Source organism: Cyanistes caeruleus, chromosome 9 (assembly GCF_971803275.1).
Source record: "Cyanistes caeruleus chromosome 9, bCyaCae1.hap1.1, whole genome shotgun sequence".
Classification (NCBI taxonomy): domain Eukaryota; kingdom Metazoa; phylum Chordata; class Aves; order Passeriformes; family Paridae; genus Cyanistes; species Cyanistes caeruleus.
Window position 1 is genome coordinate 17069047 of NC_141709.1, and position 12358 is coordinate 17081404.

At 40.3% G+C, this 12358-nt stretch overlaps 1 long non-coding RNA gene across 1 annotated transcript; it reads right to left on the reverse strand.

Moving 5' to 3' along the window:
- Nucleotides 1-4078: 4078 nt before the first annotated feature.
- Nucleotides 4079-12017, reverse strand: LOC147651640 (uncharacterized). Its single transcript, XR_015273787.1, has 3 exons — nt 11783-12017; nt 4723-4869; nt 4079-4481 (listed from the first exon to the last, which is right to left on the reverse strand). It is a non-coding gene; the product is annotated as an uncharacterized LOC147651640 (long non-coding RNA).
- Nucleotides 12018-12358: the final 341 nt, after the last annotated feature.

Sequence of the window (12358 nt, forward strand, 5' to 3'; positions counted from 1 at the left end):
AATTACATTCCCAGTAAAATGGTATTTAAAGTCCCTTGCTTGGCTTGCAGACTATGATACTTTCATTTAGAACTACTGGTTTATTTCAAATGGAATTTTATTCAAACAGAATGAAAGCATAGCTTCTGAGGCAAGAGCTGAAGCCTTGGAACAGAGGGGGAGTGATCCCACACTTAACATCACCACTCAGAGCTGTGATCACTCTCTATTTTGCTACAAACACACTGTGCAGCCTTAGTCAAGTTGCTTAGGGGTTTTTTGTGGCTTAATCCCCAATCTTTGAGATAACTATGACTTAAACTCCCTATCTCATAGGCACACAGTGAGGATGAATGCATTACAAAAAAGAATTAATATATCACAATATAGTGATAGGAGTTCAATACCTTGCATACAGAGTAATTTATCTTTTTGTCTCCTGGATCAAGTACAGTTTCTAGGTGTGTGCAATGATAAAAGCCTAATCTATTAATATACAAAGAAACTAAACAATCTTCCAATCCCTACATTCTTGCATATGAAACCATGAACAGAAACACAAACTTGTACATATAGAGGGGAAATGCTGGGGTAGAAAAGAACAGAATTTTTTCTTTAATTACAATGGGCTCAAGACCAGGATAGGAACTGCAAGCTAGACATAAATAAAGAAATCTGTTTCTTCCAACAGCATAAAACAAGAAACACAACAAAAACAAACAACTGTACAACAAATTCATATATAAAGTAGATATATAAGTATTTAGACACATGTGAAAAAAGACACTATATAATGCTATCTTATGTAAGGAATACACTGTAATTTACTAGTGTATGAATTATTTACAGTTCCCAGGGTAAAACCTCTGTATTTCTTGCTCCAAACTACTCTGCCTATAAAATAGCTTTATTAGAGTTTAGCAATGTTAAGGAAACAAGTAAAGATAATCTCTTCAACTCCCATTAAAAAACAGATCACACATTTTACAGTGATTATAGTGTAATATACTATAAAATATGAGTTTTCACCAAATATTCAAAATTATAGATTTATTCAAATTCCCAGAGAAAAATCAAACTTGTGAATTGTGCAGATTATATAGCCAATAAAATATTTATTGTTGCACAATGTATATTGTTAACTGTGTTGACTACTTTTCACCAAGGTGCCAGAGAAATGAAAAATTAACTAGTGCAGCATATAAAATAGGGGAGGGTTGAGTCCTAGAGCTAGTTCATGAGCATACCAAACAGATTGTATTCAGAGCTGTAATATAGAAATTCTTCAGTGAAGGAGACACCAGAGCTGAATACCTGACAGCAGAACAAAACAGAGAACAGCATTAAAGCCTTGTCGTTGAGGTGCTGCATGCAAATGCAGGAAGAGCTGAATTAGTAATGTTGAAGGTCTAGCTAACATAGACAGTGGCTGTGTCAATGAATGTTTTTATGACATCTTACTAGTTTTAAGGGCTAAGAAGTTCATACATGCAGCCTGATGGAATTCTGGAAGTACAGTGGTTTAAAAATCTCTTTGGGTTTACAAAAACAAGGAAATATTTGAAGATCCTTCTCTGCAACTTCATAAACTGATCTTTGAAAATCACACATGTGGTGTGAGGTGCATATTCTTGTTTTCAGCATTAACCATAATCACTACCAGTGAACCTCCTATTGTCTACCATTTATTCTTTTACAAAATTTATATGAGTATTCATTTAAACTTCAGCTACATGGCACAAAATGTTGATCATGCTATGAAAGGAAAAATTGAATGAAACCTCAAAATTTTAAAATGTACTCTAGATATTTTGAATCTTAATGCTGTGTTTTCAAATGTACATTTTTGTCCTCTTGATTTTGAGATGACTTACAGAACTTCCTAATGAACAAGAGGACAAGAGGTAGGCTGACAGCACCAGACAGAGTAGGACTCAGGCTGCTGCTCCAGCCCTGCTGCACAGGAGGGCATTTCTGATCTAACCTGGCCATTCACAAATTACAGTGGGTAAAGAACCAAATACACCAATACTCTGGAGTGAGGACTTTCATCCTCGCCTTTGGTCTCTCTGTTTCAGCTTTTCCTCTTCCAGCCTTTAGCACAGACCACACCAAGTGTGGAAGTGCAATTGCACACTCCAAGTGAGCATGTGACAGCCTGACAAAGTGCTGAAAAAACAGCATTTGAGCTCAGCCCTATTCTGTAGCCATGGCCCAGCCGCACCCACGCTCCTGCCTCTTCCACAGAGAAGATTCCTCAAGCTGGGGGTAGGGTCACCCTCTCCTTTGTATGAGAAAGCCCAGGCTTCTGGAACAGCAGAAATATGTTCTGCCTTATTCTTCATAGCCCTCTTCATCCTCAAAGCACCACGGTGTTGACAACTGGCCAGGAAAAGCAGCTGCCTCTTCGGGTTCAGAATTTACAGACAACTGTCTTTCTCCTCCTCACCCTAACTGGTCATACTGCTTGATACTGAATGGCATTAAAGGCAATATATTTGACAATGAAAAACTTTGCTGAATACTTCAGAATTAGCTATCCTAAAGAAACTGGTCCCTAGGCTACACTAGTTCATGTTAAAAGAAAAATTACATGATGACATTTCAGAAAGCCCTTGGAGACGTGCTGGCCATCTCAGGCCAGGCACACAGCAGCCACAGGTCCTGCTTTTTGAAGAGGACAAAACAGATGGAACTAATTGAAAAATGCAGGTTAGATGTTCTCTTAGGATCCTACAGCTTCTGTATTTTTAATTGCTTGTTCTGTCAGCACTTGACACCTGCACATTTTTTAAATCTTTTTGATTTACACTGAAGCAACTGGATTACGCCATCAGACAGCATGAACTCAGTGTGAAACACTGCTATTGTCTGCATGTTCCTGGTGTGAGAGGCAGGGGAGAGGAGCATGAGTATGCTTCAGGGAGAAAAACTCCATTCCAACATCTTAGACAGACTACACCATGTACCTACACAACAGCAGGGCCAGATCCAAAAATCTGGGTGCCTAAAACTAGGTTCCTAAATCAATGCTTGAGATGCCTAAAAAACAATCTCTTGCAAAATTTAAACTATGAAGAAGCTCTTTTGAGAGCAGTCAAAACTTCAGTGTTTCTGAATCCACTTTGGTACCTAAGTCCAGGTTTCCATGTTAAGAAATCCTGGACTAGAACCCGACCCACCTTGATATTTAAGTGCACTACAGAGCAGAAAAGGTTGAACAGGTCTGGACACGTGCACAAATGGGCAGAGCAGTCATTCCACCCCACTGACTTACTGCTGTGGAAGGAACCTCACTGCTGAGGATAAAGACAGGCAAGGCACAGAAAATTTGCAGCTTTTTACACACGCTAAGCAAAAGGATTAAAAACATCATATAGAACAAAGACTTACAATAGATCAGCCACACAACTCTGTGGAAGGGACAAAGGTTTCATAAAAGAATAAATGAAAAAAAAAAAAAAGATTTCCTGAGACTATAGGCATCCCTAGAGACTTTTAAGTGTTAGTCAGACTAAAGGCTGCCAGATGCTTCCAGAGTCCTGACTGCTCACTGGGGAGCTCAGGCCTTTCCAATGGGGCGAGGTAGGTCAGCTGGAGACTAAAGGGTACAGAACTCCCCAGAGAAAGACTTTTTTGTTATGTTGGGTTTTAAGTGTGTTTCCTTCACAGGACATGGTCTGAGGCTCCATTATGTTTTCTATTTAGTGGTTTTATTACGAGGAAAATCGTGACACTTTTTCTTTCTTTTGACTACTTCCCTCGCTTGAAGGGTTTTGAAAAAACCTGATGTCTAGCTAACAGTGGCCAGCTCATGTTAACAAACAACACTCTGCAAATTCTGTCTTTAACAAACTAACTCAGGCCATCCAGCCAGAAGAGCTTTCATTCCCATCCTCCATAAATCCTTTCTTTTGCCCCACTCATTTCCCGAAGTAAAGGAAACCAACAGCTAAATTACTCTTCTTTTTCACCTTTCCTCTAAATTCTTTATAGCTTGGATTTTTCAATCTGAAAATTAAACCTTATTCCCCATTTCCATACAAAAGTAGAGTAAGGTGGAGCCGTTGTACAATAGATCTACACAATAGACAATGTACAATAAATGCCTTTATTGTGCCTTCCTTACCCCTAGCACAGTCCTTTCCCAGCCCCAAGAAGTTCTAAGCATGCATTACTTGCTCATCCCCATAACACTCCTGAAGCCTTGGGAGCTGAGCAGCTTGCAATAAAAAGTGCTTTGGGCACATTACATAATTTTACTTGTCTATGTTTTTCAGTCTTTCATAAACTGATAACAGACAAAAGTTCCCGAAGTAATAAATTACCAAAACAACATTCAAAGTGAAATTCTCATACTTAGAGCTGCTTGTTTGAAGCAACAGCAAAGGCTGTGTGGGCAGTGCATGGACTCAAGAATTGGATGTGATTTGCAACCAGAAAACCAGTTCACTTTTTGACCATCTATTCTCCAGGGAGCACCAGCAGGAGATGACAGAGATCTGCAAAAAAGAGAAGTTCATTACTTTAAAGACTGAGCAAAAAAAAATTAAGACCACGTAATGAAATACGAAGTCAGAGGGCAGGGCTGCCTTTCATTAGGAAAAGGCTCACTACAGCAAAACCACTCATTTTCTTAATGGGAATGCAGCCATGAAGCACACCTGTGACTCCCAGGGAGATTCAGACCTCCATGCTGGAGGCATTGCTACCAGAAACAACAATTTATTCCCTATGACTTACCCATTCAGAAGTAAAAACCTACTTTCTTCATTGCGCCATTTTTTCTTTAAAGTGATATAAACCTTCACAGATCAGTGAGAAATTCAGTTAAAATATTATATAAGGTGTTCATCTTTGAAAAAGCAAGTGTCCAGCCTCATGGAAGCCCTGAGTGAGAAACAATGAAACACATACGTGTCAGACTTGCACACAGCTCTCCTTCTACTTTCAGTTACTATCAAATATTTCAGAATTGCTTGTTCTAAACCAATTCTTTTTAATTTTATTAAACAATGACATTACAATAGCCTGAATAATTCTAACCCTTTTAAGTCCATCTGATGAGAGGGCAATATATAATATACACTGAAGAACCCCAAGTGCTGGCTTTACAAGCTGTTGTTTTTTAGTTAATCCGAGGACCTCAGTTCAGGGTACCATAGTCTTCATTAATTTACTTCAGTTCTGTTCCATATGAAGACAACATAACTCTTAGGACAGATTTTTCACAGTGAATTGCAACGTGATTGCTATATTTAGTCTTGTTGAGACAAAAGTTTTCATAATGAGATGTGTTAACATACATATTTGCTCATTTTTTTCTAGAAAGGGATGTTGATACATGTGTACATATACACATATATACACACACACACATATACATATCTATACATGTGTAAATTTATATACTTCTATATTAAAAAAAATATTAAAGGCCATTAAGGGCAATGATTCATTTACACCTCAAGAGTCTAACAAACATTCCACCAGGGTGTCCCATCCATGCCCAGGACAGGGCACAAAATAAAAACAAGAGATGATCAATTTAACAAAACTGAAGTATGACTTAACAGGAGGTTGATGACTCTCATTTGTTTTCGGAAAGATATGTTGCTTCCCTTTTCATAGTTCTGACTCAAAAGAGGTGACTCAAGGTATCTAGTTAAACATAGAAGAGAAAAAAAATTGCACACAGTTGTCAGATTCAGCTAAGGTTTAGATACAAAATACTGAACCTGATACAACTAGATGATAATACCCTAACAGGGTAAATTACTACAACGAGTTATTTTCCTGCAATTTAGAGAAGCTTTGTTGCTTCTTGCTAAATTTTCCACGGAACATACATCTGAATATATACAAATGCATATGCTGACACCATCTGAAGTGAGCAGTTCCAACCCCTTTCCCTACAGCCTCCTCCACACCAGATGACACGAGTCCCCTCTCACTGGGATGTATCCTCGTGCCTTCCCTTTTCTCAGGGCACCTGTCACTTCCCAGCCACACTGTGGAAGTGGAGGCTCAGCACGTGGGTCCAAGGACAGCTTTCCCCGTTTGGGGTGGGTACTGCCAGCCATGCCGCCGTGCCAGGCTACACCATCCGGGGCTGGCAGCTCTCATGAGGGTTTGGGTTTCCTGCCACTCTACAGGAAAATGCAGGAAAGTTTCAGATTGGATGACTTGATGTTTTCAGCTGCTTGTTAATATCAAATAAAAATTTAGTGCATGGGAATAAATAAACACGTATGAGCTCAGTGCAGATCCTGATCACACAGTACACACTCTGACACCAAACGGAAAGGAACCAGCATTTACCTGTGGTTCTAAGACCAAGAACTAGCACAGCTGAATGTAACTGCTCTGAGACACAAGACAGATGGGATAGAAAGATGTGAAGTGCTACAAATAAAATCTAAAACTGAACTTTTAAATATTCATTCTGAACTATAAAGAGAGCTGTGGCTTTTGTGTGCTACAGATGGCTTGGAAATGCAGTGCAAACAAAGGACCAATTTCTGAATACTCATAGCTGCTCCACTATAATAGCTGGAGGCCCAAAACTCCAGGGGTTTGAGATGATTCAACTAGATCCTCTTACCTGCCAAATTTCATCAAAGCAACATTGCTTTTACCATCTTATAAGGGATGAAAGAAATATGAATAGTGTGGGGTTTTTTAATGAAACATGGACTGCTTAAGCTTGAACAAAAAATTACAATATGAATGGAATGTGCAAGGTAAAGGGAAAACCATCTTTTTATTATACATACTTAAAGCATCTTATAAGATGAAATCTGTACTTTTTATAGATTGAAAGATTGAATAGAAATATTTCCTAGATTTAGATAAATGAAGGAAACAAAACCAAAAATAAGCATAATATAAATCTCTGCCAGTCATAATCAATGAGAAACTGCTGTCTGATTGCCAAGTATGGCCTTATGTTTAAACCTAGGAAAGACACATGTGTTTCTTTGTAAGGTAGTGGGGCACGACCTCATCAATCAGAGATTATTCTCTGCATAATAGTTTATGGAAAGAAACCACTAACGCCAGCTCCTCATCTGCCTTCCAGAGAGGCCAGCTGATATGAATACAACTGGAAGGGGGCTAAGCCCAAGTGGCACTGCTGCTACAACCATACACTGCTGCATGTACATAGCAGAAAATTAGCACTTTCTGAAGCTATTTGCTACTAGCAAAGATTATAAAGTCTTTGGCTCTAGAGAGGGAATATCTTCACACCTTTTGCATATATTCCAGCTTTTATAAGAAGGGAACTGGACAACAAAATCCAAAGGAAAGATGGAGTGTCTGTGAAAGAGCAGAGAGCACCCAAGAGGGAGAGAGGACTGAACTGCCAACAGTCCTCCAAACATAGAAGCCACAGAAACAAATGTGCAGCACTGAATCACAGCTAGAAGCCAGGGTTATGGGTAATTATGAGGTACCACTGCCAGCTGAAGGGAGAGAAAGTGCAGGAATAAGAGGAAAAGGCACGAAGGTCTTGACAGAAAATGTAACCATCCTGTCATGACAGTGAGAGCCAAGAGACCATTGCAGTCTGATACCAAGTGATGGGTGAAAGATGATGAGTGGGTTATGCTATCTGTGAAATCAAGGGAATTAGCCAGGAGGCATGGGCAGAGGGAGGCAGGCTGGACAGCAAGAGCTGCTGGGGAAGGGATAGTTGAACTACTGCTGCATTTGCCAAGGTTAGAGAAAAGGGTTCTGTGAAAAATTGAGCTAAGATGATGGGAGTTGTGTTACAAGTTTTAACTGCTTCTAGAAAAGACAGGAAAAGTGGCAACTTATGGCAGGGAACTAGCCTGCTGGTTTGGGGAACAGCCCAGGTAACTTGTGTGAACTGAAGAGAAAGCTTGAGACCTTGCTGCAGAGACACAGGATCCTTTATTGCTGGCAGGAAGAGAGGAAGGAGGACTTAGCAAAGCTGGAAGAAGCAGGCCAGAGGACCAGGGCCTCCCTTTCAGCCACGTGTCTGGTGCTGGATCTGCATTCATCAGAGTGCAAGTCTGACAGCGTGGCTCAGCTTCTGCTCACAGCCAAGACAAAAAAGTGGCAGATGAACTGAGGGGAGAGGGCAGGATCCTCTGGCATAAAATACAGCTTTTCCAATGACCTTGCTGTCCTTTTGAGAGTAACTGCTTTCCAGGACAGAGTGTCCCAACAGGACACTTAAATGCCTTCAGCACAGTACAGTACTCAGAGATAAAACTGAACAACTTTTCATGAAATCTGCCTCCAATAAAAACATCTTTATTGCCCTGGGCTAATTTGTAAGTTAGTGAGGGATTATAGCTCAGCTTCTATAGCCATTTTATGTAATAGGAAAAAAAATCCATAGGGACCTCAATCTGTTAGTCCTCTAAAATATAAAAAGAAGTGTTAAGCTGCACTTCATCATGGTAATAGGCTATCAGCTATTTTCCTAAACCTTCACACTCATTGCTGTCATTCTAGGCAAAGCCAATCAACCTGACTTAATCATCTTCTTGTGACTTGCTGCACTGTGCCCCTTCCTTTTGAACATACATAAATCCTAATTATTTTTTAATCCTTTACTAAAACACTGGCAAAATGACTGCTCCCCTTTCAGCATACAGATGTGGAAGTTTACAGGCACAGAAGCTGCAGTACTCCAGGGCCTGTTCCCTGGGGGCTGCATGTCGCTGGCACGGCTTGGCAAAGGGCACCACTGCCTCTCCAGGAGCAGCCCTCTCCTGCTCTTCTTCTAGAGGGACAGCAAGCACTATAGTGGAGTATATTTGCATGTTGTAAGGCCACTGGTTTGAAAATAACATAAACCAAACCCTGAGGTGAGTTTGCTTGTCTACAAATGTATGCATTTGAATGCTTCCCCAAACTGCCAGCTGTCTTCCAGAAAATCGTTTCCTCATGGACACTCTGATCTGCACCTTCCATCAAATGCCTTCTTCTGGGCTGTCTCTGCCCTTCTCATCTGATGGAAATGGGGTTCCTTTGTGTCTCATTTCCCTTTAGTGTACACTCACCTGCAGCCTAAAATGCACATATGCAGGCTTGCCTGTGCTGTGCATTGCTAAGAGGAAATACACCAAAATCAGAAGACTCGCTTTAAAATTATAAGTTGATTTAAGTGATCACAAATACAGTTCACACTGCAGTTTCGGCTCTGTTCACCTCTGCTGCAGAAAGGGGAAGTCTAGCTCTTCATAAAACACCAAGTGTTCAGTGAGACCCAGAGTGAAGGAGGAGTTATTTTAGAGTTGGTCTATTGCCTTCCATAAAGTCTATAATATAACAATCCATGCACACATATCACGAGAGGCAGCAGGGCTGTCACCACCAGTTTGCTGCCTAATGCCTCATGTTTGTAGTAGGAAAGGTGTGTCCCCTGCCAGCTCCTGCAGAGTGGCAGGCTGGGACCAGGGATCCCACAGGGACAGGTGCTGTCCCATGTCTGTGTGTCTTCAGCAGGAGACAGAGGTGGAACGTGCACTGTGTGCTGCTCTGGCTTCAAAACACTGCTCTTAGCATCTGTTGATAAAGTGAGAACTGCCATGCAGTGCACAAGCAGCAGATACACACACAGTGGGTGGGTTCATACCACATTCACAAACCTACCTGTGTTCCTGAGGCGAGCGGGTCACGATCCAGCTCCTAGAGCTGTCCTAATGTGGTTGACTGAGCAGGACCTGTGCTTATAAAGAGCTCTTGGACTCTCTCAAAGTCCTATCATTATATAAAGTTTAAACTCTTTAAGGCATTATCATTCCTTTACACTCCCAACCACAAAATGAGACCACCGGCATCTCACTGTTCCCCCAGCTATACTACATACAAAGTTTCCACTCCTGTCACAAAGATAAACAAACCAGAGGAAACTCACGCTGCCTACTTTAATGTCCCAATTCCCCAGCCTATGAAAGACTATCTACATTGCAGTACATTTCTGTCCAAGCCTAATCAGTTAACTCTCCCCCAGGAATCACTTGTTATTGGGGGAAGAAGCACTGAAAAATCAAATCTCTTGCTGCAGTTGTTTATAGAACAGATCACCAATTCTGGGACATCAATGGGATAAACATGGCCCAAACTGTTTCCTGTATAATCATAGTAAACTTACAAGGATGCTCTTATAAAATGTACTTTAATTGGAGCAGCTTACTTTTTAATTTGCAATTTTAAATGTGAGCATGCTATAACTTGTAGATGAACATTTCTATAAAGATAATTACATATGGCAAGACAGAAAAACTTTTTAAAACATTTTCTCTTGAATGTGTGCCTGAATTCATTTACAACTGTTGCTGCTTTAAACATTTCAGGCAGAATAAGTGGATGGCACTAAACAGCTTAGCTGCAATTATTATGGAATGTCTGAGGTATAATTTCCCCTGCGGTTTTGTTAGGCGTGCAAAATTCATAATTCTGATTTGTGGCAGGTACTTATTACCCATCGCAGGTGGAGATATGCAAATATTATTCTAGTAGGGTTGAACAGTCTTTATTTCCGTATTCAGCTATTAACGAGATTTGTGAGTCTGGTACTCTGGGGCCATTTAATTAATTAGATGGTACAGATAAAATATAAATTGTTTTGTAGGCTACACAATTCCAGTTCTAGAAGATGTAAAACATGGCTAAATGAACTTAGTATGGACTGATTTATTGTTTCATGTATGGCAGAGGGTAAAGGAAAATTCTGCCTGTTACTTTTGCCTATATAATCCTGTACAACATCCTTGCACTGTCAAGAACTGTGAGAAAGGGATGCTATTTATTTGTCATTATTATTAAGAATGTCTATCAGTTATCCTCTTTATAAAAAATTGCTGGCATGCATCAAGCAAGCTAAAAAATAGGCATGTTCTTTTATGGAAGCCAATATGTGCATGTTTCAGAATAAGCACGTATTTCTAAGACATTTAGATTTGGTAGGATAATACTGTCTCAAGGTCTGACACTTCTATTTTAAATAAATCATTTCCATGGGATAGATAAGCTAAACTTGCTAGGGGGGAATGCAGAGGGAAGCTACAGCAGTGTGTTAGCATCTAGAATTTCAAAGAATTCTATTAACTGGTTCATTCACATATTTCTTTTCCTAAATTATGATCTCTATACTCCTCCAGAAGATTTCTGGAAATTTTTGAATAGAGGAATTGTAGTTAAAAAAAACACAATGTGCTTTTATTCCCCAAAGTGATAGCTATAATGGCCACAATAAAAGAAACAGCATTTACCAGGAGTTACAGCAAAGTACATGGCAAGACATTCCCTCCCTTCCCTCATATGGAGGAAATAAAATGCACGAGGCATGAGACCGGAAATGTTTAGCAAACTGTCGGCATTTAAAGGCAGGCATTGACCATTATATTAGTTTTAAATTGCGGAAAATACTACACTACACAATTACAGTACCATAAACGTTGAATGAAAACCAGTTAGTTTTACTAAAGTAGGAGTATAAACAGCAGTCACTCTTATTGGTTTATTGAACATATTTTGGGGCCCATTCCAGCTGTCTTTATTAGCTCTAATGCAAATGATTTTGCACTGCTATTTTGCCAAGCTCTGGTAGCTGTACTGCTGCAAACAGAGCCTGCTGCTTTGTGTCTGCTGGAGACTTACTGACAAATATGATAAAGGATACATAAAATGAATCACAATACACAACTGGCACCATACAGGAAAAGGAGAACTAGCAGGGGAAAATATACTGTAAGGGTAGGAGCTGGTGTGGTTTTGTGCATGTAAATCAAAAGCATATACAAGTTTAAAATTAGGTACATACCAGGACTTTCTCTGGTCACTTCCCCACAGGGTGTGCAGAGCTGGTCATGGCCCTGCAGCTGCATCCCCTGGGACCTGTCAACCTGCCTGGAAGGCTGGCAGTAGATTCAGGGCTGACAGACCCCACACCAAGGGCTGGGGCCAGGCCAGAACAGGAAGAGTCTCATGGACTTCGGAGCAGGTTGGACCAGGATAAACGTCTCAGAGGAAGGAGAGCTTCTGGCGTGGGAGGAGGTCTGCAAAGATATAAGGACTGCATTTTACCCAAAGAAAGACCTTCTGACTTTGGAGATATTCTGCACAGGAGAGGTGCAAACTCCTTTGAATAGAGCTGGTGAAAAACCTGGGAATATGGCTGCAGAAATAAATGAATGTAAGGTAAAGTAAAGCAAATTAAAAGGAGTAGGCATTGATTGGGGTCTGAGGAAAAGGGCCAGTCTTATTTTGTTGGTGTATAAAATTAATCATGTCACATATTTACTGTGGCTCAATTTTCAGTAAGAAACAACAATTGAGTATGTGCTGAGAAATTCCCTGAAGCAGAGGAGGCTGCAAAACCAGGATAATGTGTGGGGGA